Genomic DNA, 26,886 nt, shown 5'->3' with positions numbered 1-26,886 from the left:
TTTGGACCGTAACTATGCATTGATTCTCTCGGGTCTCCAGTTTGATGACTGCAGTTGGAAATTCTCAGCCTTCATAATTGCATGAGCCAATTCCTTAGAATAAATCAATCAATTTCTAACTCTTGCTCTTGCTCTATCTACGTGTATAATAGAAACACACACACACACACACACACACACATCCTATTGATTCTGTTTCTCTTGAGAACCCTAATTAATACAGTCTTTCTGTCAATACTAGTAAATCAGCAATATAATCACCATTTTGCATAAGAGAAAACTGAGGCACAGAAATGTTAACACAGCTAGTAGGTGGCAGAGCTACTCTGACTCCAAAACTACCTTTAGTAATAGAAAACAGAATAATAATTCTTTGTCTCATGCAACGCTGTTGCATGTGGTATTGACACAGGGTAGGTAACAAAAACAGATAGGAGCTCAAATGGGTTTTATAAATGTAAGAATAAGCAAAAGTAAACAGGTTTTGATATTGTAAGACTTCTTGAGGTCCTTAATATAATACTTTATATGTTGAATCTCCAAGAGAGGGATATGTTGCATATTACTTTTCATACATGTTTATTTTCATAAGATTCTTTAGTGAAATATCTGTTAATATCTCCTAATACTAGAGGACTTTGAATAAAAAGTTGAAAAGTGTTTCACTTAATAATTTTTGTTCTTCAATTATATATATTGAGTGGTACTTATTAGAAGGAAAATGCATCCATTTAGGAAGGAGAAAAGCATTAGGCTTTATTAGTAAAAAACAGAATGTGTAAAGATGATTAATTCACCGGATACTTTGGAAAACAGAGACAGGAAAGAGAGGAGGAGATAGAAGACAATTTGCGTTCTTTCATCCTCTAAAGCGTGAAGAAAAGATTTGCAGTCCATCTAAATAGAGTAGAAGATCCTACCGAGATTACACTCCACAAACAGTGCTCTCAGTTGCCCCAACTTAGGGGCCACCCACCCAGTGCCAGTCACATTATAATTAGAAAATCACCAGAAAAAGAACTAACCCATAAACAGGGGCAAGACAACACAATTGCCTACAACTGCCTTACATGTTATGGAAGGAAAGAAATGTGAGATGAGTTGGCCCACAAAGGATGGAAACTTTGGTAGTCCTCAGTTAAATATGAGGGTGATTTTGCTGAATCTGGGAGGTCAAGTAGGGGGTAGAGCAGATCTAAGATTTTCACTATAACATAAACACAGTCAATATAATAAACAAGCAGACTCATAAATCTTTGACTTATCTTACTAGTGACCACTGTTACATAGGAAAAATTCCCAGGCCTAGGAGAAGATACAGCGTATCTTCCTGATGTTTTTATAGATTGCCTTAGATTATAACATTTGGATGACCCTCTGTGCTATTTCTCTTCCCAGTCCTTTGCTGACACCTTAATCAAGTCGAGCCAAGTGGTTAGGAGAAATAATATAAGTCAACAACAACAGTAAAATTACTCCTAGAAACAGAAAGAAAGTTGCTCCGAATAGACCAAGAATTCCATTTCTGAGGAGATGATAGGAATCACGATTGTCTATTGTTCAGAAATGAGACTTAGTTTCTTAACTAAAATAATGTGACTATAGGAACCACTAAAATAGTGATTTGACATTTTAGAAATTCTGGACCTTGCTTGGCATGACTCTCAATATTCTGAGAAGAAACAGTCATCACATTGATTCTCAGAGGGACAGAAATCATAAAACAGGTTTCTTTTTAATTAGAAAGTTAAGCTAAATTATCAATGTGTATCTTCATTAGCAAGAAATTTTTAAAATTCATACATGGCATGCTTAAGGAACTTGGAATTTCAAAAACAGGTTTCTGCTCTAGCAGAACTACCCATGTCATGTATCTAAGACATCACTATGGCCGGATTTATAAGATGGCTTAGTAAAAATATTCTCATCTCTACTCACACACAACAAAAAGTAAGAAAAGGGAAAGGTATGAGCAGAGAAAGGCTTCCAGCCAAACCCATTTCAACTATGTGAGACACCGAACTGGTAGAAATAGGAGATTCTGCATCAAAAATAACTTAACCACCATAATCAAAGATGAAAAGAAGGTCTGATTTCAAATGTTATTAGACCAGAGAACTAATAAATGTTTATATTATGGGGGAAAAAAGAGCTGGCATCCAGACGGAGAATATGAGACAGAGAGAGAGACAGAGAGAAACAGAGACAGAGACATGAAGACAAAGAAAGTGAGAGAAAGAGAGAGAGAGAGAGAGATCGATCTTGTGCTCCAGGCACAGAGAAGGAAGGAAGAGAAGGAGGAAACTAAATTGACAGCGTTTTTCTCCAGATTCCACTTGACAGCCTAAATTCCTAAGGCGGCATGCATTTCCTTCAGGTCTGTGACCTCATTTTGAGGCTTTCCAGAAGGCATCTTCTTAATATAAGCACTTTAAAATATAATTTCCCAAACAGCCCAGTTCCCAGGTAAGCAGAAACGTTTTCATTAGCAGAGGACTGAATGGAAGTAGACTGCAGCTGAGTCATCTGATCTGATTATCCGAGAGCTCTGCTCCTGACCCAGTGCGCCCACAACAACAAGAAAAAGATTCCAATCTCACCCGTTTTTTAAATGTTGAGTGGCCTGACGCTACTGCACTGATGGGAAAAGAAGGACATTTCACTTCTCAAAAGAAAATCTGGACACAAATGAATATAGAAATTGCAAAAACAAGAGACCCAGACATACCCAAATTGTATCTGTTTTTTCCTAATGGAGACTTATTCAAATTATCCTGAAACTATGGCTTACTTTAGAAGAGCAGAAAGTAACCTAAAGTAACAAAAAATAATTTGAATTCCATCACCAGAATCCTTGTGCCAAATATCACCCATCACACCCACTGTAGCACCTGAAATACCAGTCACTGGGGTCATTCCTCAAGGTCAAGACATTTTTTTCCTATAGACTCATGTTAGAATAAATGCAACATCCGGGAAGAATAAAAATTTGCATGTTAGTTTGTATTTTGCTGTAATGGTGCTTTCCAAATTGAATCCATCACAAAAACTTATTTCTGAAAGACATCACGAGCTAATGAGCATTGTGAATCTTTAAGACGATGGTATAGGATGCAGGATTTTCCAAACGTATTTTGCCAAAAACTCTTTTTTTATTCCCCTAAGTTGTGTATCTACTAAGATCTGGAGGAACACTAGCAGTAGTTTGGGAAATGACAGGTCACCAGATAAACTCTCACCTAACAGCAAACAGGGTCCTGGGATCGCGAGACTGAGAATGTGTACGTTTAAATGGGAGTTACATGGAAAGGAGAGGGATGGAGCACGGACACAGCCAGCAACACCCCCAGCAGGGGCACTGGAGTGAAGTCTTGGGGAACCAGAGGATGTGGATGGGCACCAAGGAAATGGGAAATGTGGGCAAGGTCTGGGCACAGGGTCATGGAGGTCAGTGGGAATAAGAAAAACCCAAGACTAATTTTGTCTACAGCACCATTTTGCATGAGCTGGCACTGTTCTTCCAAGAGACAAAGTTCAGCATGAACAAATAATTTCTAGTGGACTTTCCAGCTCAGTACTCTTCACCAACCACATTGGTTGTATTAGGAACCCAAGTAATATAAAAGGTTATATATATTTTTTATCTCTTAATTTGTTTGCAGGATAGTCAGCCTGTCTTTGCTAGAGAAGAAATTGAGCTGGAGTACTGTTGGACTGTCTTCAGAAAGATGAGGAGCCAGGCCCCTCACCACAACCTTTGTTATCACCCTAGGAATGCTGTCACCCTATGTCTTTAACTGTCCAGGGTCCTGTGTCCTGCTTTTCCCCATAATTCTAACCTAGATAAAACCTTTTACTATGAATGTAACCTTTGAACTGATTACATTATGGCTTAAAATCCTACAAGGGCTTGAATATTTCACCTCTCCTTGAGGAGTCACACTTCCGTGATCTATACATGTGTCCAGAAAATACATGCCCTTCCCTGACATTCCGTCATGACAAGGCAGTGAATTTCCTCCTGAGGAAGCCACCTAGGATTCTTTCTCAGTTTATATTGTTGCCTTTAGGGAATAAAATCCCATTCTTCTGTGTCTATACTTGTTTAATCTTTCTTATTATTTACCAAAATTTTACTTTCCGTTGTAGTATCGCCCAATTGACAGTAGTAGCTATGTGTATTACTGACTTGGCTCTTTGGGGCTCTAGCAATCTAACACTGAATTACATTAGTGCTTCTGAAAATAGCGTTTCTCCATTATAGTAAAAAATCAACTTTTTAAAAAAAAAAATAGCTTTCCACAAGTGATTTTTACAGTAACAAGCAGGCCAACCAACTGTGAAAGAGGAAATCATTCGTGGGAGAGAAACAAGAAAGAGATTACCAGAATCATTTTAAACTTAGAGTTTTTTCTGTGTGTTGACTTAAATAATTTGACAAATAGCAGATAACATCAAATAATGTCAATTTTAGTCAAGAAAACTGGAAAGGAATAAAGAATCTATGCTTTTCGCCTTAGAACTATAATGCAGAACATCAGAAGCTCAGTTTCTTAGCCTGAAATGAGAATCCTTGTAATGTAAAAAATGAAATAAAAAATGAAGTCATCAGGAGAGCAGGGATACCAAAGAAAGGGCCCTAGCCAAGGTCACATGATTTTTCTCTGACGCTCACTCACGGTGTGAGCCGAAGAAAAATAAGCAAGGAAGTTTAGCTTACGTTTCCTCATAAGAAATATAGGAACAATAATAGTTTCTTCATACACTATTTGGGAGGATGCAATGAAATCTGATGTGTATAAGAACTCTTTGTATGCTGTAAAGCAGTTCGAGTGCTAGTTACAGTAAAGGTTTCTAATAAACAGAACTCGCATTTCCACTAAGCTCCTTTGACCCCAGAAATTTTAATTAACTTTGTTTGCAAACCCATTTGCAAGACAGGAGCTCTCTCCAAATTTCCAAACTTACTTCCACAAAGCTCTCTGTAACTCCCAACATCCATGGACGTCATCTCCATTAAGCACCCTACAGCTGTACAGAATTTCCTGCCCTTTCTCTGTACTGCCAGGGAACCCAATCTAGCCAGTATCTTGTGAAGTGAGGAATTATACTGAAGATTTCAAGATATCACCAGAGAGTGCCCACTGGCTTCTCCCATCTCTCCACCTGGGCTCCTAATATGTGATCCCCTGTGCTGAGTGAGAGCAGCCCGATGGCAAGCACAGACCATTCTCCCATTACAAGTGCTTTTCTTCTTGGGAGTGGCCTCTTGGGTTCCAGTGAATATAATGATCACCAGCTTAACCTATGCACATAATGATTGTAAAAATGAAGACAGAACACAAATTAAAGTTATGAGAGGAAGACTGACCTGCGATCATATCCACCCCTGCAAATTACTAAAAACGTGCTCCTTTTAATTTCTGCACTCAGGAAAATGGACTAACCCTGAAGCATATTTTGGAAGGAATGTACAGTCTACCCAAGAGGAATCTATGGCTCTTTTACCTGCTAGACCTACTCTAATCTCTGAGGAAGGGGGAGAGCAGGAGAAGGGCAGTTCCCCATGTAGATGACCTTGCCTTCTTCATCCAACACCACAAGCGTCAGGGTCCCTGCATTCTATCTTAAAAGGATAGACTTCACTAAGCAACTATCCAGCATTAGAGACCTGGAAACCTCTAGGCAACTTCCACTGATTTGATTGCAAATAATATTGGAGAAATAAAAAGTGTCCATGGATAATAAAACATGCAGAAAATTGGCCATCCTTTTCAAAACCATAAATGAAATGTGTTTTACTTTCCTGGGATTTGGAACTGCTACATTACAATGTTCTTATTTGTGCTGAATAAGGGAGAATGATCAGAGGCCTTATATTATTCGAGAAAAGAGACATTTGCATGCAAAGAAATATATTTCTTCTCCATACCTTGCTAAAAATGTCTTTCCTCTTTTCTCCTAATAGTCTGGGCTTTTAGTCATTTATTTTCCTACTCAAAGAGATTATTCAAAAGTCCATAGGAAAATAGGAAGAGTGTGAGTCAGAGACAGATCACCTGCAAGAGTAACTATGAACTAGGACTCCCTCCCACAGGGCCACCTAAGGAGTTTACACATGTGTCCAAACCTCCATTTCTATCTTCCCCTTCTCTTTTCATCTCCCTCCTCCCCAGCCCAACACACCAAAGGGAGAAGAAAGGTGGGAAGTGCAATATAATAGCAAGTTTCCCTCCCCCCACTGCATGCCCCCTTAGGCCAATGATCAACCCTGAGCCACTGATTAATCCTCAGCTAGGAAAAGAGGGTAGGTGTGATTGAAGTTTTATATTGGACTGGACTGAATAACTGGGATTTATGTGAAAGAGATCTGACGAAGATATCAGTAATGTCCAGGAAAATCCGATTCAGCAGAATGAAGTTAAAGGCACTGGTTAAAAAGAAGCAACACCCTTGCATGTTTGTATCCTGCTAGGATAAACTTTGAACAAATAGTTACAATCGGACTGCTTTTATTATTTCTATTCACTCTCCTATTCCTATATCAGAATTTGCTTTACCTTTCAAAAGATAAAGGAACTAGAACCAACATAACCATCGCCCTCAACCAGGGCCATAAAAGTGTCTCACCACCCTTTGAACATTTTCTTATACAATATAGGCCTGAATTTTCACACTCTGTGGCCAAGACAGATGGAGGACAGCCCTCTATATTTTCTCTTCCTTGACGCTGTTTTCTCTGCAGACTTGTTTGCACCCAACATGTATCTTAATTGGAGCAGTATTTAGGGAAAGGTGTCTTCATGCCCTTTTAACATTAGACCATGATCTGTTTGTTTCCCTACACCCATGAATTACAAAATTGGAATCTTATATAATAGCTTCTGAAATTCTAAAGCATATATAACTCACCCGGGAATTCTGTTAAAGTATAAATTCTGATTCTATTAAGTCTGGGGAAGAACCTGAGATCCTGCATTTCTAACACATTTTGGCGTTTGTGGACCAGAACTTATGTGCAGGGCTCTAGAGTAGAGAACGCTTCATCTCATTTTATGAGAGAACCAAATAATAATAATAATAATAATAATAATAATAATAATAACAACAACAACAACAAATTTTAAAGCTTTCCAGCACCTCTGAAAAGGGAATTTAATAAAGAGACTATTTATCAAGGGAAAATCCTCAGGTTTTAAAACGGGAAGGGACATCCCTGGATGTCTGAGAAAGATGGCAGAGTAGGAAGGACCCTAAGCTCCTCTCATCCCAAGGACACACCTGGGTAATAGCCACATCAGTGCAGCTAAGTCAGAAAACACCCCTAAACTGGCAGAACAAGCTTTCCACAGTTAATCATAAAGGATTTCCACACATCATAAAGGGGGGTGGGGAGGGCCCTGGAAGGGAACCAAGCTCCCAGCAAGACAAAACCACAACTGGGAGGGACACCAGAGGCATGGAAAAGGGAGAGGAGCAGACCTCACTTGAGGCACCCCAGAAGTATATACTCAACAGAATATTACTCAGCCATAAGAAAGAATGAATCTTGTCATCTGCAACAACACAGATGGGACTAGATGCTAAGTGAAATAAGTCAATCAGAGGATGACGCATACCATATGATTTTACTCATATGTGGAATTTAAGAAATAAAAACAAATGAATAAACAAATTTTAAAAAGACAGAGAAGCAGACTCTTAACTACAGAGAACAAACTGTTGGCTGCCGGGGGCGGGGGGAGTGGGAGGATGGGTAAGATAAAGGAGATTAAGAGTACACTTATCCTGATGAGCACTGAGAAATGTACAGAACTGTTAAATCATTTATCCGAGGCTCCTACAACATTATGTGTTAATTATACTTAAACATTTTAAAAATGGGGGGGGCCTATGGGGGTCAGGGCAAGGGAAACAGCAGAGGGAGTCATGGGAGGGTGGCTCTACTTGACAGGAGTTATGACCTTCAGCTGAAAGACAAAGTCAGCCCAAAGTGACCTCACAGAAAGAGATATGAGCTCGCCATGACTCTCCCTCCAAGCTCCTGCTGGGGAACTGCCCTTACCAAACCCACGAGGAAACCAGAAATCTAGGAAGCCACTGACGCAGTCATAAAGTTCAGCCACCTGGGACAGAAAGGGGTTAGAGAAGGGGTGGGAAGGGCATCCAGAGGGCAACAGGCAGTTACCTTACAGTGAGGTGCTCTGCCCTGGAGCACAGAGCTATTAGGTAGTAGAAAAGACACAAAAACACAGGCTTTCATATTCTCAAGCCTTTTCTTTGCATACCATTGTGTGTGTGTGTGTGTTCACTTGGGCACATGCACACAGGTGAGTATACACAGGGGCACCTTGAGGATAGGAAGTTGCGAACTGAGCAGATTCATCTGGCTAGATGGGACTGTTTGGCTCAAAATGCTTCAGTTGGTCCCGTGCTTCTGTAACTCGCGTAGACTTCCCAGGTCAAGCGCTCCTTGGAGTTCTAGAACCAACAGATCTGACCAGAGGAGCTGCAGCTAATCCAGCTGGCCTGTAGGGCCCTTCCAATGCCGTGCTGCAGTGTGACTCTAGGGATTGCTTTTTTCTTCTACTGAGTAAAACATAAAGCTGCTTTCCAGATTTACATGAGTCCAAATTAGCTTACCTTTCTGACCCATAACATTACTGGAAATGTCAACCTGTCTTCAACTCAATGTTATTTTGCAAAGTTCTGCACCCATAATTAACTCAGTGTCATGTCCCAACTTCCTATGGTATTTGGTGAGAGTAAACAGAGAGAAGTTGTTAACGAGTGGGGCATTCAAGATTGTTTTAAATGCCATAAATTTCTCAGTCGCTACTATTAACTAAGAAAGCTTTCCTCTTCTTCTAAAGATCGGATCATGAAAATATATGTTAAAAGCACATATTTGGGTTGGGACAGCTCTCTGTATACTAAATCTTACAACAGGACCCTATTTCTTGACATTCAGTGAAAACATTTTTGGTATGATTTTATATAGGATGTATTCCAAAATACTTCAGTTTCCCATTCCAGTTTTTATAGCATAGTCACGGTATTAAATTTCCATATGGATACTAGATGTTCACTTACTTTGGTATAAAGAAATTAAATTAAATCACAACTAAAGCAATCAACTAGGAAATGAATACTTGCTTGTTTTCACATTCAGTTCACACCACTTACCGACTCTCTCCTGTGTACCCAGAATGGTCCTATGTGCTGAACAAATCCAGCAACAGGTAACACACAATTATCCCAAAACATTGTCTTGCTTCAAGCTACTCTGTCATCCAAAGCCCTGACAGCGTCATTAGTAAACATGAACAATACTGGTAAATATCCATGATTTTTAAAATGATATCATCTGTGTGAAATACTGTTCACTAAGAATAATAATAGTTTCTAGATCAAAGTCACTAAAAGAAATTCTGTTTTTGCATTAGCAACAGGTCACAAGAAGAAAGGACCAATAATACAATCGGGTCCACAGGCTCACACTCCCTTACTTATATTTAAACTTCTGCAGTAGGTAAGCCTTAGTGGTGTGAACAGGTAAAAGGCAATGGGGTAGACAAAGGGGTAAGAGGTGGGAGGGAAGAAAATACACTAGCAACTGCTTCACCAGAAGGTGGCCCATATTTATTTATCAGAGAAACGAAGCTCCTGCCAGTCACCCAGTGAGTCAGTGACAGAGCCAGAAACAAACCAGGGCGTTCTTACTCCTCTGGTGGCACTTTCCCTCCATTTCATCTGATGATTCTCCTTTATTTGGAATGAATTCACAGCCCCTACCTTCCTAGGCAGAGTACTCCAAATAAATAGACATCCAATTCAGTTAAAACAAAATAACCTGTGTTAGAAATCAAAAGCAAGTAAGAATCACACACCGTCTATTTACAAGAGGTAATCTTGCCCCAACAATTACTGGCTCAACTAATAAAGTAATGATGCCCCTAGGTTATAAGATCCCAGGCGGCAGCTCATTTTAATGAGGAAATCATTTTTTATAGGAAAAAACCTCTATTTGGAGATCTCAAACTGTGTACAAAGCTACATTTAAAATACCATGAAAATGATCATGGACTGTGAAGCCAGCCCAAACAAACACCATCAGTGAGTGGGCAAAATGTGGTGGAAAATTAACACTCACAACAGACACAGCTAGTCTGTTTCTTTTATTTTTAAAGTTTTTTATATAAACTCCAGTTAGTTAAAATACAGTGTAACATTAGTTTCAGGTGTACAATTTAGTGATTCCACACCTCCATACGTCATCTGGTGCCCATCACAAGTGCCTTCCTTAATCCCCATCACCCTAGTTGACCCATCCCTCCACCCACCTCCCGTCTGGCAACCACAAGTTTGTTCTCTATAACGAAGAATCTGTTTCTTGGTTTGTCCCCTTCTCTCTCTTTCTCTTTCCTCGTTTGTTTTGTTTAAATCCACATGAGTGAAATCATATGGATTTTTCTTTCTCTGACTCTTTAAAACAGTGTTTTCCACCTGTATGTGGTTTTCCTCCCATTTCCACCAACACGCTAATTCAGGCTCCTGCTGTCTCATGCCTAAAAATGCTGTTCCTGATTCTGCCGAACAGCTTTTGCTCCTTCAATTTACCCTCAGTTTAAAGTAAAAGCAGTGAGTGAGATAGTTTCAGGAAGCAAACTAATAATTATTAAGCCCAAACTAAGTGCCAGCCTCAGTACAAAGGACTTCACAGATGTGTTTTCTCATTTAAATTTATACTCTTTGAACTGAGTAATAATCTTCCCATTTTGGATGAAAAAACTCAGGCTCAAAGAGGTTCAGCAACTTGCCCAAGATCATGCAGCTAATAAATGGCAGAACCCCCAATAGTAACCCACAATCTTTTCCATATCTAATCTAATCCATACCTAAAGCATACCCCATTCCTACGTTATGTGGACAGACGTGATTACTGGCACAAATAACAAAAGTGATTCCCTTGGGTTGTACAGCAAAGCTCATCTCTTTGACAAGTGACACTTAGGTTCATCATCCTTTCCCTGCCTTGCACAGATCCCCCGTCAGAAACTATCTAGCTTTGGTTGTGTTTCATCTCTTACAGGAGCCTTCTCCTTCTCACGGCTTGATCTCAGCACCCTTCTTCTGCTTCGATATGCCCCTAAGCATACATTTATCACAGCACATATCGCACTGCGGTCCAATTTGTCTCTCCCTCTAAAAGCCAGTGAGCTCCTTGGCAAGGAGGGCTGTACTTTGTTCCTCATCGTCCAGCATCACACTCACTTTCCCACTGTAGGCTTCCAGCCTGAAGCAGGCAGAATTGGAAGAAGGAAAAGATGTAACATGAAATCAAGTCTAGGCCTTTAGTTGTGTGTTAGACTGGAAATTCTACTGAATTTAGACTCAGTGTGTGACTTAGGTGGCAGAAAGAGTGCCTATTACTCAAGACTGAACATCACATCCATAGGACTTAATGGATTTTTCTCCAGTGGCTGAGAAAGTTTGAAGACCAGAGGAAACAAAAATTGAATTTTGTATTTTAGGTGCATCAGGCTGGCTCAGGAAACTAGTCACCTTGCATCACCAGCACCTAAGACACTGAAGAAAAAAAGAGATGATTCTTCTTGTCTTAACTATGAAGGTTCCCGTAGTAATTTCCAAGAAATGCAGGACCTCACTCATGCCTCTAAGTAAAAGCAAATTTTCTAGACACCGGAGCCGCCATCTTTAGAGACCTCAGTGGTAGAAGGACTTAACTTTTCCTTAAGAAATGTTGGTCATAGTAGCTAACTTTTATAGCATATTGACTGTGTGCTGAGACGGGGGGTGGGGGGGGGAGGCCTGCTTGTGAAGAGTGCTGTAGAGCACGGCAAGGAGCTTTACACATTATTTTACCATCTAATTCTCATAACAACCAGCATTCATCTTCCCATTTGATGGACATGGAAACCAAAATGAGAGAAGTTAAGTGACTTGCCCAAGATCACACTGTAAGTTAATGGAAGTTTTCAACCCAGACTGTCTTCCCAGCCCATACTCGTAACCAATGCCCAAGACAGACGCCCATTCAGAGGCAGCTGCGAGGATGATGTAGGAGGAGGGACAGAGGAATTCAAGCCAGAGGCAGCTGGCATACAAATAAGTGGGAGTGCAGAAGAGCCAGCTGGTGGGGCAACGAGTGAGTTCCAAGGAGCTGGGCTTTAAGAAGGGGGAGCGGTATGTTGGGACCTGGCAGTGAGGGGCCTTGTATGGCGCGATGAGGAGTCTGAGCGTCACCTGAGGCCTGCAGAGTGGGGGACGGCTCTAGCAGCATAATGGACAATAAAGAGAAACTCGGAAGGACTGGATGAAGGCAGACCTACGGATGAGCATCTGACCGAAGGCAGTGGGAAGGGGGGTAGAGAGGAGAGAGCCTTGCATCCATGAGTGTTCTGAGGGAGAAGCAACAGGATTCCATGAACAACCAAACATGAGGAGCCAATGACAAGGAGGAAAAGAGGATGATTCTGGGGTTTACTGTGGGAGATTTGGTTGGATAGTGATGACAGTGAGGAACAGGTTTCAAAGGGAATGGATGGGTCCACTTGGGGGTACACTGAATGTGAGGGGCTAGAGTACCCACAGGGATTATCTAGAGGTGGCTGAATATATGGGGCTCAGGTGAAGGGGCCACAGGTAGAACATTATCTGGTAAACTTTTGTTAAAAATTTCTCTTCTAGGCAACATGTGTATGCTGACATCTGGGCTGAAATGCTGGAAGTGAATGAAATCACCTGGGAAGAATACAGAATGAATGAAGAAAGAATGCACTTTTTCCCCACATTTTAAATTTTTAGGTTGTATTCGGTTTCTTTTCATTCAAATGACCATTTATTATTCTTCCAGATATGAATTCTGGCCTGGATAATATGCTTTTATTTATTCCCTAGGATTAATTTTTATTCTTTATTTACATTTTGTTTCTGTACTCTTCAGTGGGATTTTTCTTATATCAAATATTAGCTCCATAAACACCACACAGACACACACACATATACACACATTGCATTAGTAACAGTTCTCCAGAGAAAAAGAACCAATATGTCTCACATACACACACACACTTATATATAAAATAAATTCATGTGTGTGTGTGTGTGTGTGTGTGTATGTGTGTGTGTGTGTGTAAAGATTTATTATAAGAATTGGCTTATAAAGGCTAAGAAGTTCCACTACCAGCTGTAATCAACATGGAGACCCAGGAACGGTGGTATAATTCAATATGAATCTGAAGGTCTGAGAACCCAGGCCCTGATGGTGTAAGTCCTAGTTCCTAGTCCAAAAGCCAAAGAACCAAGAATACCAATTCAAGGGCAGAAGATGAATGTTTCAGCTCAAGCAGAGAAAGTGAATCCACCCTTTCTCTGCCTCTATTCTATTCAGGCCCACCCACACTGGGGAGGGCAATCTTCTCAACTCAGTCTACTAATTTAAAAGCATCCTCACAGACACACCCAAAAATCATGTTTTACCGGGTATCTGACCATCCCTTTAGCCCAATCAAGTTGACGCATGAAATTAACCATCACAAGTCTATCCCTTTCAACCTGGCAACCATATGCATCTCTTCAAGCCATACTTCATCTCCAGATAAAGACAATAGCAAGGTCATAATTCCACCTAACATGATACAACTGTCCCATGTATAATCAAAAATGTACTAATATCTTCCTCAGAAGAGGAGGCAAAGTCCTTGAGTGATGTTTATTCTTCTACTGATATTCTGTAACTTAAATACTGTGGTGTAGAATCAACGATACATAAATACTGATATCACATCAGTGCATCTTACCTTACATGATAAGGGAATAAGAGAGGGAAAAAAAAGACATTTACTTAATATATGTATATATACACACAAGTGTATTCATAAAAAATAAATAGGAAATAACTCATGACAATTACAGTCCTCATTTCTAGAATTGGTCATGTGCTTGTAGTTGATATTTCTTACCTTCTTCTACTACCCAGTCTGTATTTCCTTTGCCTTCAGCAAGTACCTCAGCTGGTTATGATTTTTTACCCAGCAGACTGACCCGAACCTTGATTCCTGAAGGGTCTGGGCCACTAGTAGTCCTGCCAGAATTGGGTTGTTGTGGTTTTCCATTGACCTTATTCACAGGACATAGTAATACTAAGAGATCCCCTAAGGGACCTCTTGGATTCCGCACATACTCTTCCTTATATTCCTTATAGAGCAGCAGTCCAATTTCCCCTTGATAAACAGAATCAATCACCCCAGCTAGTACTATAACTCTTTTCTTTGCCTACTGAATCAGAGGCATGAGGAGTCCAAAACGGTCAGGTCTTAAAGTTCTGTCCAATGGAACCCCTGTAGTGTGCCCCGGTGGAAGCATTCCTATCTCTGGAACTAAAACCTCTAGGCCAGCAGAGCATAAAGCCACAGGAACAGTAAGCAAAAACTTCACTAGTGGATTACTACAGGTAAAAGTGTGTGGTGCCACTCCCATTTCCACCCTTAATTCTTGGAACCATGAATCCTACCTATGAAAGAAACAGAACCGTATATTGTATGCTGATTCAGAGCACATACAGCCTTCTGGAGAACTTTTCCTCAGCCCTGCAAGGTACTGCCACCTAGCTGGCTCTATAACTGAATCTTCAAAAAGGCATTCTACCCATCTATTAAGCCAGGTGCTTTAGAATGGTGGGGAACATGGTACGATTACCAGTGAATTCCATGACCGTGTCCCATCGTTACATCTATTTTGCTTTGAGATGAGTTCCTTTATCAGAAGCAATGCTGTATGTAAATCTGTATGCAGCGTAAATGTCTATTGCAGTAAGAACAAAGCATGGCTGCATTCTGATAAAGGTGGTCCAATGGAATCAACTTGCACGAGGTGAGCTGGTTGATCATTCCAATGAATGGTATCATATAAGGGGCCCAGTGTTGGGCTCTGCTCCTGGCCGACTGGGCACTCAGTGGTGACCATCACAAAGTCAGCAATAGTGAATGGAAGTCTATGTTGCTGAGCTCATGCATAACCCTCATTGCTGCCATCGTGCCACCTTCTTCATGTGCCTATTGGGCAATGACAGGGTTGACTGGGAAATGAAACTGACTGATATCTACAGAATGGGTCATCCCAGCCATTTGATTATTAAAACTCTCCTATGCTGAAGTTGATTTGGTGAGGATTTACATGGGACCACACACACACAGAAATTTCCTTTAATTTTCTTTCTGAAGTGTATGCGACATCTGGGGGACATGCCCAATCTGAAAAAGCACCAGGTCTCACCTTACAGGGACTTTTCATCCCACAGCCCACTTCATCATCATCATCAAACTGTATTTACAGAGTGTCAAAACAGAGACAGCATTTTTATAAATTCACTAATAGTAGCCAGATCCCTTTTTGGCAAACTACCCAGTAATGAGCTGCTAGAGTTTTCTTTGTCTTAGGCAGTGATACTATCTCAGACTATACTGAGCCCCTCTGGCTTTGTAAACACAACAGGAAATGCATTATTTATACTGGTCTTCATTAAAAATTAATAAAATTACAGGTATATCAAATTTCCAGGCTACCCAGCTTACATCGGTGAAACAAGTACACGACTGCCTTCTCCCAAAAGATCACGATTAAATGAATGCCGCTGGATGTATGTTTTTAATTAATTTGTGTGACCTTCTTGGGCTGAAGCTGGAAAATAATGAGGCAAATTTTCAAGCAGAGGAACATGCTATGGTTTGTGAGCTTTTCTGTTCTTATGGTGTTAAAATTGCATCAGACTCATTTCTTAGCTTCCTGTAGACATGTAAAGAAATAATTATTACTAAATTATTCTGAAGTCCCAGGAAAGAAAACAGGCAGTAGTAGAGTATCCTCATAGCAATACAGGATTTGGCTTTCAAATCCAATTTTCTTCCGCTTCCTTCGCCTGTCATCCACTCTGACGCTACCTTTTCACCAACATCACTGTCTCCCTCTCACTCTCAGGTAGATACTCCTCCTCTTCATCCAGTCATTGACAACAAATAGTTAATGAGCAATTATTAAAAAGTTACTGGACAGTTAATAATAATAATTATTATTAATCATGTTTATAAAGCTCCCTCAAAACTTTTTAAGTGCTTTCCAAAAATATTATTTTAATTTCCTGGTACATGCTCGTCTCTGTAGAAATACAAAGATGATTGACATCCTGCACTCAGAATGCTGAAGTCTAGTAGTAAAAATAAAATATGTGGCACAAATGACCAAACTATGAATCAGAAAATCGGAAGTACACGCTTTTCTCCACTCAGAGCTGCTCAAAGGCAGGTCCTCTCTTATTCCTCTTGATTGCCAATATCTAGCTCAACAGTCGGCAAAGAGATTGTTGGCTGAATGAAGAGTCAGAAGGAAAGTGTCATTCTTTCTACCCTGTGTATCATTAACTGGGCTGCAAGCCCAGGTAAGGCAGTAAAGATACCTGACCAGGTCCCCGCCCTCATGGCGCTGAGACTCTAATGGGAGAAACATCCACTGGCGTGGAGGCAAACAAAAACAACATCGTAACAGATTTGATAAGTGCCAGGAAGGAAGTAACAGAAAAATGGGTTAAGGGTGATCAGAGGTGAGTAGAGAGAGAGGGTGAATAGATCAGGAAATCAGAAGGCCCTCCAACTTGAGAAAGCTCTGCAAAATGAGAAGGAGCCAGCCATGGGAAGAAGTAGATAAGGAACATACTAGGCAAAAAGAACAGTAATGGTAAAAGCCGTCGGGTGTAGAACATGGAGAAGGAATTGTAGGAGGACAAGAGTGAAGCAGAGAGACCAGGAGGAACCCCAGTAAGACATGAAGGGGCTTTGGTCTAAGAAGGTGACAGTGGAGATGGAAAGATACGGATAAGTTTGAGATGGATCTTGAGACATGAATTTCTCTGCTTTTGACTGCCTTGCAATAGAATCTCAGCTGCTTTCTGTCTTCCAGGAACTCCACATTTTTCTTATTTTCCAATGCACTTACGAATTTAGTCAGTCTTCGGGGAAAAAATAGAAATATCAAGTCTTTTCTAATATCTCAAAAAATGCTGCCTAGAGGGGGAATAGGTGTTTACCCCCTTGTACGTAAGACACTCCCAAGTAAGCAAAGTTTGAGTTTAAAGTTTTCTTATTTTCCCAATCTTATCCTCTTTTTTGATGAGTATGTCAGCTCTGGTTCCCAGAAAATAGAGTGGGAAACAAAGACCAAGTTCTCAGGGAATCTGATCCAGGGAGAAGGTATGAGGAGCAGTGAAATGAAGTAGAAAGCTGGGAGAAGCAACAGAAAGATGCATGATGGTGGTGGCTACTGCAGGAGAAACTGGCTGCTCTGTTCACAGGACCTCCTGAGGGGTCACACGAAATGCACTTCAGGACCATCTGAGAGGAGGAGGGGAAAAGGGAGGAAGCATTCATTCAACATATGGTTTCTTATTTCATCCTGCAAGACCCTGAACTCCCTGCACTTCTGAGTTCCTGCAATGTCTCAGCCCCCCCCCACCTCCCCTCCACCACCACCCCCCACACACACACACATACAGTGTAGCATCAGCCGGGCAGCCCTGGTACAGGAAGCTAGAGGCCTGAGGTGAAGTGTGGTCAGGGTGCATCTGCACAGAGCGGGTTCCACAGCAGCGACGGGCATAAGATCAGCTGATGCCAAAAGAATCTGATGAGGTAAAAGTCACTGGGTCTTCAGAATTTTCAGAGTCCTCTCTAAAAATCACGAAGTAATTAAAGTTCCAAGTCAGACTGAGATGGGCACACAGTTTAATATTTTATGCAGTGCTAGTTTTAAAATAATACCCTTCAAATCCCTCTTCTTGTCAGCATCCTACACTACCCAATAATGCGTGTGTGCAGGCATGGTGTGTGTCTGTCTAAGTCATTTCTTTACATTTCCAAGATGGCCCTGATGCTTTTTGTGTGCAGGATACAAGGTAGAGAGTAATCTAGCTCTTAAGTTTCTCAAGGGACGCCTTTTCGAGAGGTATTTTTTAAATGAAAAATTGTGTTGATATCCTTTTTAATTCCTCCAAATGTGAGCAAATCAAAATTATCTTAAGGTAATGTTAGGTCCCAAAATATTATTCCTATAGCAACTAATGACCATTTTAGTACAAAGCTGGTGATGTTTTCAAGCCACAGCTCTCTGGCTCCAGAATAACTTAGGGTAGCCAGTGTGATGGGCTGAGTGCTCCAGCAACAGGGGCAGATATAGCTTAAAGCTTTCATATTCCAATTAATGCTGCCACTGATTGTTCTTCAGATATGGTTAACTGAGGGTGTATTGAGGGTTGGACAAGTTCAATGCCTCCAGGACTCCACTCTAGAAGGGATGCTCAAGTACCATGGGAATCATTTTAACTCACGGTGACACACTAAAACACGTCTTTATGAAATGGAAAAATGTAAACAGGCCCCCAATCCGATGCTGACCATGTACGAAATTGCTTATTTTGTATCTTACTATAGAAATTTTCTCACAGTAAATGTTTTATTTCCCATTGCCTTCTGAGGAAAGTGAATTCTGGTATTTAGAAGAACTTCTATTTGTTAAACAGAAGAAAACTTTTGCCTTCATATAATGGCCTTTGATGTTACTGTAGGCAGTTTAAACTAGTGAGTGGGCGTATCAGAGTTTGAAGTTAGAGCTGTTATATAACTAAATTGTTCTGCCTAAGAAAGGTAAAGAGGGATTAAGAATCCCAGGAAGAGATCTAGAAAATGTGAGGCAGGGGCAAGAAGGCAGAGTACAGATGGGAAAGCAGACAGAGGGAAGAAACCTGGTAGCTGTGAGGATGGGAAGACGAGGCAGGGCTCACTCACTGAGCTTGGTGTGCAATGAGCAAGACAGCCAGCACTGTGCAAGGCAACTACCCATCTGGGCACCTCTGTGTGGCCTCAGGAGTACTTCAGTGTCCCCTCGTGCTCTCACTGAAATTAAGTTTTATTTGGGAGAAAGTAAAAGAGAAAGAAAGGATGGAAGGAAAGGAAAGGAGGAAGGAAGGATGAAAAGGAGAGGGAGAGGGAGAGGGAGAGGGAGAGGGAGAGGGAGAGGGAGAGGGAGAGAAAGAAAGAAAGAAAGAAAGAAAGAAAGAAAGAAAGAAAGAAAGAAAGAAAGAAAGAAAGGGAGGGAAGAAAGAGGAGAGGAGAGGGGAGAGGAGAGGAGAGGAGAGGAGAGGAGAGGAGAGGAGAGGAGAGGGGAGGGGAGGGGAGGGGAGGGGAGGGGAGGGGAGGGGAGGGGAGGGGTGGGTAGGGAGAACTAATTTTTAAGACCTAATGATGTAACTTGATCTGTCAAGGAAAGACTACCATTCCCCTCCCCCTTCTGGTCATTTGTCAAGACCTTCTGGTTCATACTACAAAGAGTAGGGACTCCTTGAAGCTGGTGGCCCTATTTCCTTGCACAGGCTATGGGATAAACATGAGTTAGCCTACTACACTCTAAGAAATAGAAATGCGCCTTATATAAAACACTTCAATTCAAGATTAAAGTACCTAACAATGTTTCCCACATTAATATCTATTTATGTTCTGTATGCTTCCTTACCATTCAAACTACTGTGACAGGTATTTTGCAAATACAAGCATGATTAATCTCCTCTCTATATTTACACCCATTAATAATGTAAGTGCCTAGCTGGGCTAGACTTGTGACTCAGTTTAATATAATGCATGTGAAGTGATGTATCCATTTTGAGCATAAGCCACGAAAGACCTTATATGCAGCCTATATTAGTTTGATAAGGCTGCCATAACCACAGACAGGGTGGCTTAAACAACAGAATTCATTTTTCCCAGTTCCAGAGGCTAGGAGTCCAGGATTGAGATGCTGGCAGGTTTGCTTTCTTCTGAGACCTCTCTCCCTGGCTCGCAGAGGGCCGTACTCTTGCTGTGTCCTCACATGGCCTTTCCTTTATGTGTGTGCGCCCTGAATGTCTGTGTCCAAATTTCCTCTTCTGATAAGAACCTCAGGCAGATGGGATTAGTGCCCACCCTCTCAGCTGCATTAAAGATCCTGTCCCTAAATAGAGTCACAATCCGAGATGCTAGGAGTTAGGACTTCAACATAGGAGTCTGGAGAAAACATAATTCAACCCATTATTCATCCATCATTCTCTTGAGACCCCACCGCCACCATGGGGCAAGACCAGGACAACTTTACAGATGGTCAGGCAACTTCCAGAAGTAAAGCTGCCCCACTGACTTGCACCTCATCATGAAAACATGAGAAAATCCAGTTGAGACCAAAAGAACCATCCAGCTGAACCCGGTCTAATGTGCAGAACTGTGTAACTGTGAGCTAAATAAATGGTCGCTGCTTCAAGCTCTAGGTTTAGAGGTGGTTACTACACAGCAGTAATTAATGGAGACACTAACCATATAATTAAAATGTATCAAAGACTTACTTTATTCATTGCTCTATCAGTCAGAATTCTTTGGTTGCAGCCAACAGAAACCATCTCTGGTTAACTTCAGTAAATAGTAAGTCACTGGAAAGAATGCACTAACAAAATTTATGGGAAAGTTTGGAAATAGAAACACAAGTAGCACTGAAGTCTAGAGAACAAGAAATCTGTTGTTTCGTCAGAGTGTTCTGCTGGCAGCAAAATTAAAAAAAAAAAAATCCATTTAGAACATGTGCCACCAACCGAATATTCAGAGTCTCAGGAGCAAGTGTCATTGACTGAGCCTGGGTCACATGCTGCAGAAGTGTCAACCAAATGCATAGGGTACAACAGGCTGACCTCACACTAAGTTTACATAGCTCTCAGAAAGGATACAGCAGCGACAACAATTTCATGGAGACACTGGACACCTCACACATGTCTTCTGATGCCCCAATCACTACATGGGATACAATTTACAAATACTGACATGAGTGTGAATCACATAAGCACAAGAAAACTGCAGGGTCTAGGGCCCCTCGGCTGAAATGTCCTGCCCACTGACTGTCCTTGGGGGGCTGAAGGAGAGGCTGCCTAGCTCCTTTCTTTTGTGCACCTACATATCAAAAATTACAGGTCACACAATAAATTATCCTGACAACAGAGGACAGTGTGCAAGAATATTCATGGGTCAGCAATCCACTCATAGCAGCCCTAGAAAGATTCTCATTTACTAGCGATGAGGAAATTCCTTGGTATCAGAGGAAGCTTGACAGCGGTCTATCTTTTCTCAAGTAATTATGATGCTGAGGAAGACTGCAGTCTAGCTGCTAACCTTTTTTTTTCTCACAGACTCCCTCTCCCCAACTTGGCTACGAGAGGGCAGGACAACTTCATTGTTTTACCCACAGTTCTCCATATAATGGAGGTGAGATAATTTCCCAGAGCGAAAGCAGGATGTTATTTCCATGAGAGGAGGAATGAATGAACTGGAAGAGCCAAAAATAACAAATGCCCACAAAAAAGGAGCCCTGTGTCAGGATCCAGATTTGAAGAGAGAGTAGCAAGAAATACGTAAGAAGTACTTTCTGTCCTTATGAGCTTAACATGTGTTCCCAAAAATAATACAAGCAAAACAAGGTGCTCAGTTAAGCTGGTGGGTCCTATTTAGAAATGACAGTTGAGTAATGGAGAAATAAAGACCAGAAGATCATTAGAAAAATTATGGCGAGGGAAGGAAGAACTGTAGAGAGGGGGTTTTAATTTACAGTTGAAGGATGGACTTCAGGGAGCTGGGCAGTGGCTCTAAAACATAGAATTTTAGGTGTGTGTGGATGGATAATACACAACACCTCAGCTATATGGTTCCCTACTTGCAGTTCGGCCCCATGCCTTTGTTCAAGCTGTGAGATAAGAGAAAATCCATATTGGTCTCTGACCCCAGTTCCTGGCACAGAGCTCCTAAAACCCTTATCATGTCCCGGGTGACGGTGGTGGGGGAGGGGTAATTTGTTCTAAAGAGCTGACTCTGGGCAGCCTCTAGAGGACTCCTGGATGGGGCTGGTCACCAGAAAGACCACGCCATGATATACGATGGAATATTACTGAGCCATCAGAAAGGATGATTACCCAACATTTGCATCAACATGGATGGAACCGGAGGAGATTATGCTAAGTGAAGTGAGTCAAGCAGAGAAAGACAATTATCATATGGTCTCACTTATTTGTGGAACATAATGAATAGCAGGGAGATCATTAGGAGAAGGAAGGGAAAAATGAAGGGGGCGGAACAGGGGGAAGACGAACCACGAGAGACTATGGACTCTGGGAAACAAACTGAGGGTTTTAGAGGGGAGGGGGGTGGGGGGATGGTCTAGCCCGGTGATGGGTATTAATGAGGGCACATATTGCAATGAGCACTGGGTGTTATACGCAAATAATGAATCATGGAATGCTACATCAAAAGCTAATGATGTACTGCCTGGTGACTAACATATCATAATAGAAAACAATAATAAATAAAAATCTTTAAAAATTATAAAAAATAATTTTTAAAAAATTAAAAAAAAAAAACTATCAGCTCCTGCCCCCTCTCACCATTCTTTTAAGAAGGGAGAAGGGTTGTAAATGGAAGGAATGATCAATCATGTTTACCTGATAAAGCGTCCATAAGTTCCCAATAGCATGGGGCTCCAAAAGCTGCCAGACAGGTGAACACATCTATGTACCTGGGAGGATGATGCATTCCGATTCCTTGAGGACAGAAACTCCTGCCTGCGGGACTCTCCCGGACCTGCCCTATGTATCTCTTCATCTGTATCCTTTATTGAGTCTTTTAACCAACTGATGAATGTTAGTAAATGTTTCCCTGAATTCTGTGAGCTGCTCTAGCAGTTAATGGAATCCAAAATGGGAGGAAGTTAGGGGAACTTCGACCTTGTAGCTAGTTCAGTCAAACCGAAGTTGCGGGTAACCCAGGGACCTCCTAACTGGGACTGGCATCTGAAGTGAGGAGCAGTCCTGTGGGACTGAGTCCTTAACCTGTGAGATTTGACACTATCTCCAAGTAGGTAATGCCAGTATTGAATTAAACCGTAGGACACCCAGCGGGTGTCACAGAGAATTGCTTGGTGGTGAGAAAACCCACATATCTGGTGTCAGAAGTAAGTGCTGTGTGAAGAAGGGAAGGAGACACAGGAGGAAAGAACTGGGTTTTTTTTCCTAACACAAACCAGGGTTTCTTGGACACACGGTAAATACAGTGTACTGCTCTAGGCTCTAAAAATAGAGCACAGAACAAAACAGATCAAATTCACCACCCTCAAAGAAGTCCTTCTGGTGAAACAAGACTTGGGATCAAGATTGTCCTGTGCGGATGGGTGACAACAAGCAGTGAAGAAGTAACCAGGAAAAAAAAAAAAAAAGATTCTAAATTTGTGGCTCTTCCATTTTTAAAAACCCTCCATGTACATGTTTAATAGAAGGAGAATACTTTTGTTTTTAAATATCTTAAAAATAAGAACAGCTGACTTGGCATTGCAAAGTAACAGAATATTTGTGAGGCATTGTTCTATCTATAGACGAAGCTGGATGCTCAGAGCCATTTCTGCAGACCACACTTTCTCCAGTAGATGCCAAAGCTACGAGGGCCCAGCAGGGGTTAAACCCTGATCTAATGAAACATGCAACAGATGTGTGGCTGGAACACCGCTTCACGCCATCCCTGCTACTCTCCGGTGTGTGTGTCCACGTTCCTGTTTTTCACCTTTCCTCTGTACAAGATGAGAAAAATCATCCAGGTCTAGATTAACTCAGAGTGTAGGCTTTCTTTTTTCTTTTTAACTAATTTTTTTTAACCTTGAACACTGTCAGCCGTGTAGAAAATGACGACGAACACTTGGGCCACGAGGTGTTAACATACGGCTTCACTCCTTCCAACCATTTCCCTCCCTGCCTGTTTCCTGTGGCCCATGGTCCACCGCCTCTGTCTCCAGAGCCAGCAACTGTGGGCTGAGTCCCTCTCACACTGCCATCTCCCTAAGTCTCTTTCGGGCCTTCCTCTTCCACTCACAAGTTCCCTGGCCCACCCAATAACCCAGGCTAATCCCTCCACCTCAAGGTCCTTACCCTTGCTCCCATTGCAAAGTTCCTCTTCTCATGGCAAATAACACGTTCCTGGGGTCAGACTGTGAACATCTTTGGCGGCTATAATTCGGCGACCAAAACACCACACCATCTGTTGGCGATGCTTGCCTAAGTCAATGTTAACATGTTGGAGATTACAAAGTGGTGATGGGGTTTTAGCATTTGTTCTGCATTTATCCTATTTTAAAAAGGAAAATTATTCTCTCTCAACCTCTCTCTTTCCCCCTTCCTCCCTCTCTAGTCCTGGATATTACTGTGAAATGTGAACTTTGTTATTAAGATTTATTTATTGGCAGGGGGAGGGGCAGAGGGAGAGAATCTTCAAGCAGACTCCCCACTGAGCACAGAGCCAGACGTGGGGCTCAATCCCATGACCCTGAGGTCATGACCTGAGCCGAAACCAAGAGTCAGACACTCAAATGACTGAGCCACCCAGGGGTCCCAAACATGGACTTTTTAACACGTATTAACCATTACTATTCATGGTGTGTTCTTGACAAAATCCAGTCCATGTATGAACACCTCACTGCTTCCTGGCACAAGAAGTGCAACACTCACTTTGTAATCTCCCCCACATTTGCCGTTTCTTTAAGAAATTCCAGTTTTATTTACAACCAAAATCTGGATGCTAGGAATACTCACTGCCACTGGGTATCAGCTTTTAGGTCTGTCCTGAAAGAGTGATGCATATGGTTAACTAGCTATCTCTGAATAGGAGCATTAGTTCTCTAGGATTTATATAACATAAATACATACTTCTTCCTACATACAGATATTTGAAAATCATGAATTTATATTAATATCTCTAATCCACATTTAATACCACAGAGTTCTTCCTTACTGTCCCTCAACCCACACATGTAACTCCCTTCTCCTAGGGAAAATCTTGGTTGCCAACAATATCAGTACAGAGATTCATGTATTCTATCCTAAAGGACACACAAAACAGTTTTAGAATTATAATAACAATACCATGGCCCAGAGCAGACTATTAAATATAGCTTAAGATTTCCCTGCAGTTCTTTTGTTATCTTAGATTATATGCCAGTAAACAAATACGTGTTCAAATATATCCAATTAATATCCTTTCTGTTATGTTATCAATTTGATATACAGTTAGGATTATTTGCTTCTGTTATAAACAATCTGAGGGTTTGACTTTTTAATCCCTTTTCATTTGATTTTACTTTTGAATACATAAATTGTTAATATGGTTTAAAAGTCCAAAGTATTAAAAATGTACACTTGGATGTCTCATTTACCTCCCCCTCCCTTTTACTCCATGTCCACTCATCCCCTATTGTAATTAATGTTGTTACTTTTTCATTTACTGTCACTTTTTTAAATAAGGAAATACATATACCTATTCTTAAATTCCCCAAAGAATACTTGATGACCAAGCTATTTCTCCTGTCCCATCCAGAGCTCCACACTGCAATGAGGAAAGGGAATTGGAAGAAGGGCGGAGCTGTGGGAAGTCCTGCACCTGCCCACACCCCAAGGACTGGAAAAGAAGCTATGTCTTGAGGTCAGGGGTTTAAGGATTACCCGCAAAGGGGGAGAGCTGCAAGCTGCATGTCTGCGCAGTGAGCAGGGGTGAGGGGCAGAGAGAGCCTGCACAAGCCCCCAGGCTCCTGAGTTCCAGAGAAGCAGGAAAGCAGCACTACCTTCCCAGGCCCTGAGACAGAGAATCAGATAGGACACAAAGCCAGGGCAGTGAACAGCAGCTGGGGCTGCACCGCAGGAGCGCGATGAGGACATAGCTGCCTCCGCGAGGAAAGCGAGCGCTGAAGGAACCGAGGACCGGGAGCGCCGACGTGCTGGCTGGATGTCTCCGGGATACCTGCTCAAGGCAGATCCAAAACAAGAAGCAGTGCCCCAGACTTTAGAATTAAACCCCAGAAGGAAGAAGGGGGAAGAAAACAGATGATTTTGTTGTTGTTGTTATTTTAAAGCCCAAATCATGGAGAAGTCACCTGAGGGATGGTGAATTGCCAGGAGCTGGTGAAGTTCCTGCTATCAGGCAGAAGGCAGGCTTGAGCTAGAGATGAAACGCCATTGTGGGTAAATGAGGAAGGTCCTATTTCTGCATGCCCTTGCGTGTTGCCTTTGAGAACACTGTGCCTACAGGCATTTTTCTGGGTAGATAGTCTCTAATGTTAGCCAGATTACCAAAAGGCTGCTTGATCAAAACAGGTTAAGAACCACTACATTTAACAGAAACAATGTAAGGCCAAGAAAACAATACTCAGAGAAGCTCATCTCACTACAACAGCTGCATTTTCCATGTTATGAGAGCACTGGGCCCTTTCCCTCCCCTCTTTCTTACTGACCTGGAGGCTCTCATCGTCACTCATCAGAATTTCGTTCGCCCTGCTGTCACCGTCACAGAGACTTTACTTTTTTCTGTCCCCATCCACTTTTCCCCTGGTAGTCTTACATGTTCACAGTTGCAGGATAAATGGTTATTCTTCTATCCTCAGAATTATTTATGATTACTTAAATATTAGTCAATTACTCTTCTATTCTAAGAATTATGAGTTAATGATTTAACTAATGCTTATTTTGGCTAGCACATTTCCTTTGAATTTGTAAATACAGATAGGTCAGTGAGAGTTTCTGATGTTTGCTTTATACGTTTGCATTTTCAAGAAGGCACAGCTGAATGTAGACATACAATGTGCATCGCCGTTCTGAAGGACATTGAAGAGGGAAGCAGTGTATGATGAGACACAGGGGATTAAGGCAGCACTTGGGGATCTGTGTTCTAATCCTAACCCTGCCGAGCATTTAGCTGTGTAACCCTGGGTTGGATATCTGTGGCA

At 41.6% G+C, this 26,886-nt stretch overlaps 1 long non-coding RNA gene across 1 annotated transcript in view; it reads right to left on the bottom strand.

Moving 5' to 3' along the window:
- The window catches only part of LOC113255293 (uncharacterized), a 303,324-nt gene extending 276,715 nt beyond the window's left edge, over window positions 1-26,609 (bottom strand). Inside the window, exon 1 of the long non-coding RNA XR_008957492.1 lies at window positions 26,395-26,609. This is a non-coding gene — a long non-coding RNA (uncharacterized LOC113255293). The remainder of the gene's footprint in view (window positions 1-26,394) is intronic.
- Between the last annotated feature and the right edge of the window lie 277 nt (window positions 26,610-26,886).

The sequence above is a fragment of the Ursus arctos genome, unplaced genomic scaffold (assembly GCF_023065955.2).
Source record: "Ursus arctos isolate Adak ecotype North America unplaced genomic scaffold, UrsArc2.0 scaffold_5, whole genome shotgun sequence".
Lineage (NCBI taxonomy): Eukaryota > Metazoa > Chordata > Mammalia > Carnivora > Ursidae > Ursus > Ursus arctos.
This window is presented reverse-complemented; position numbering and strand designations above follow the sequence as displayed.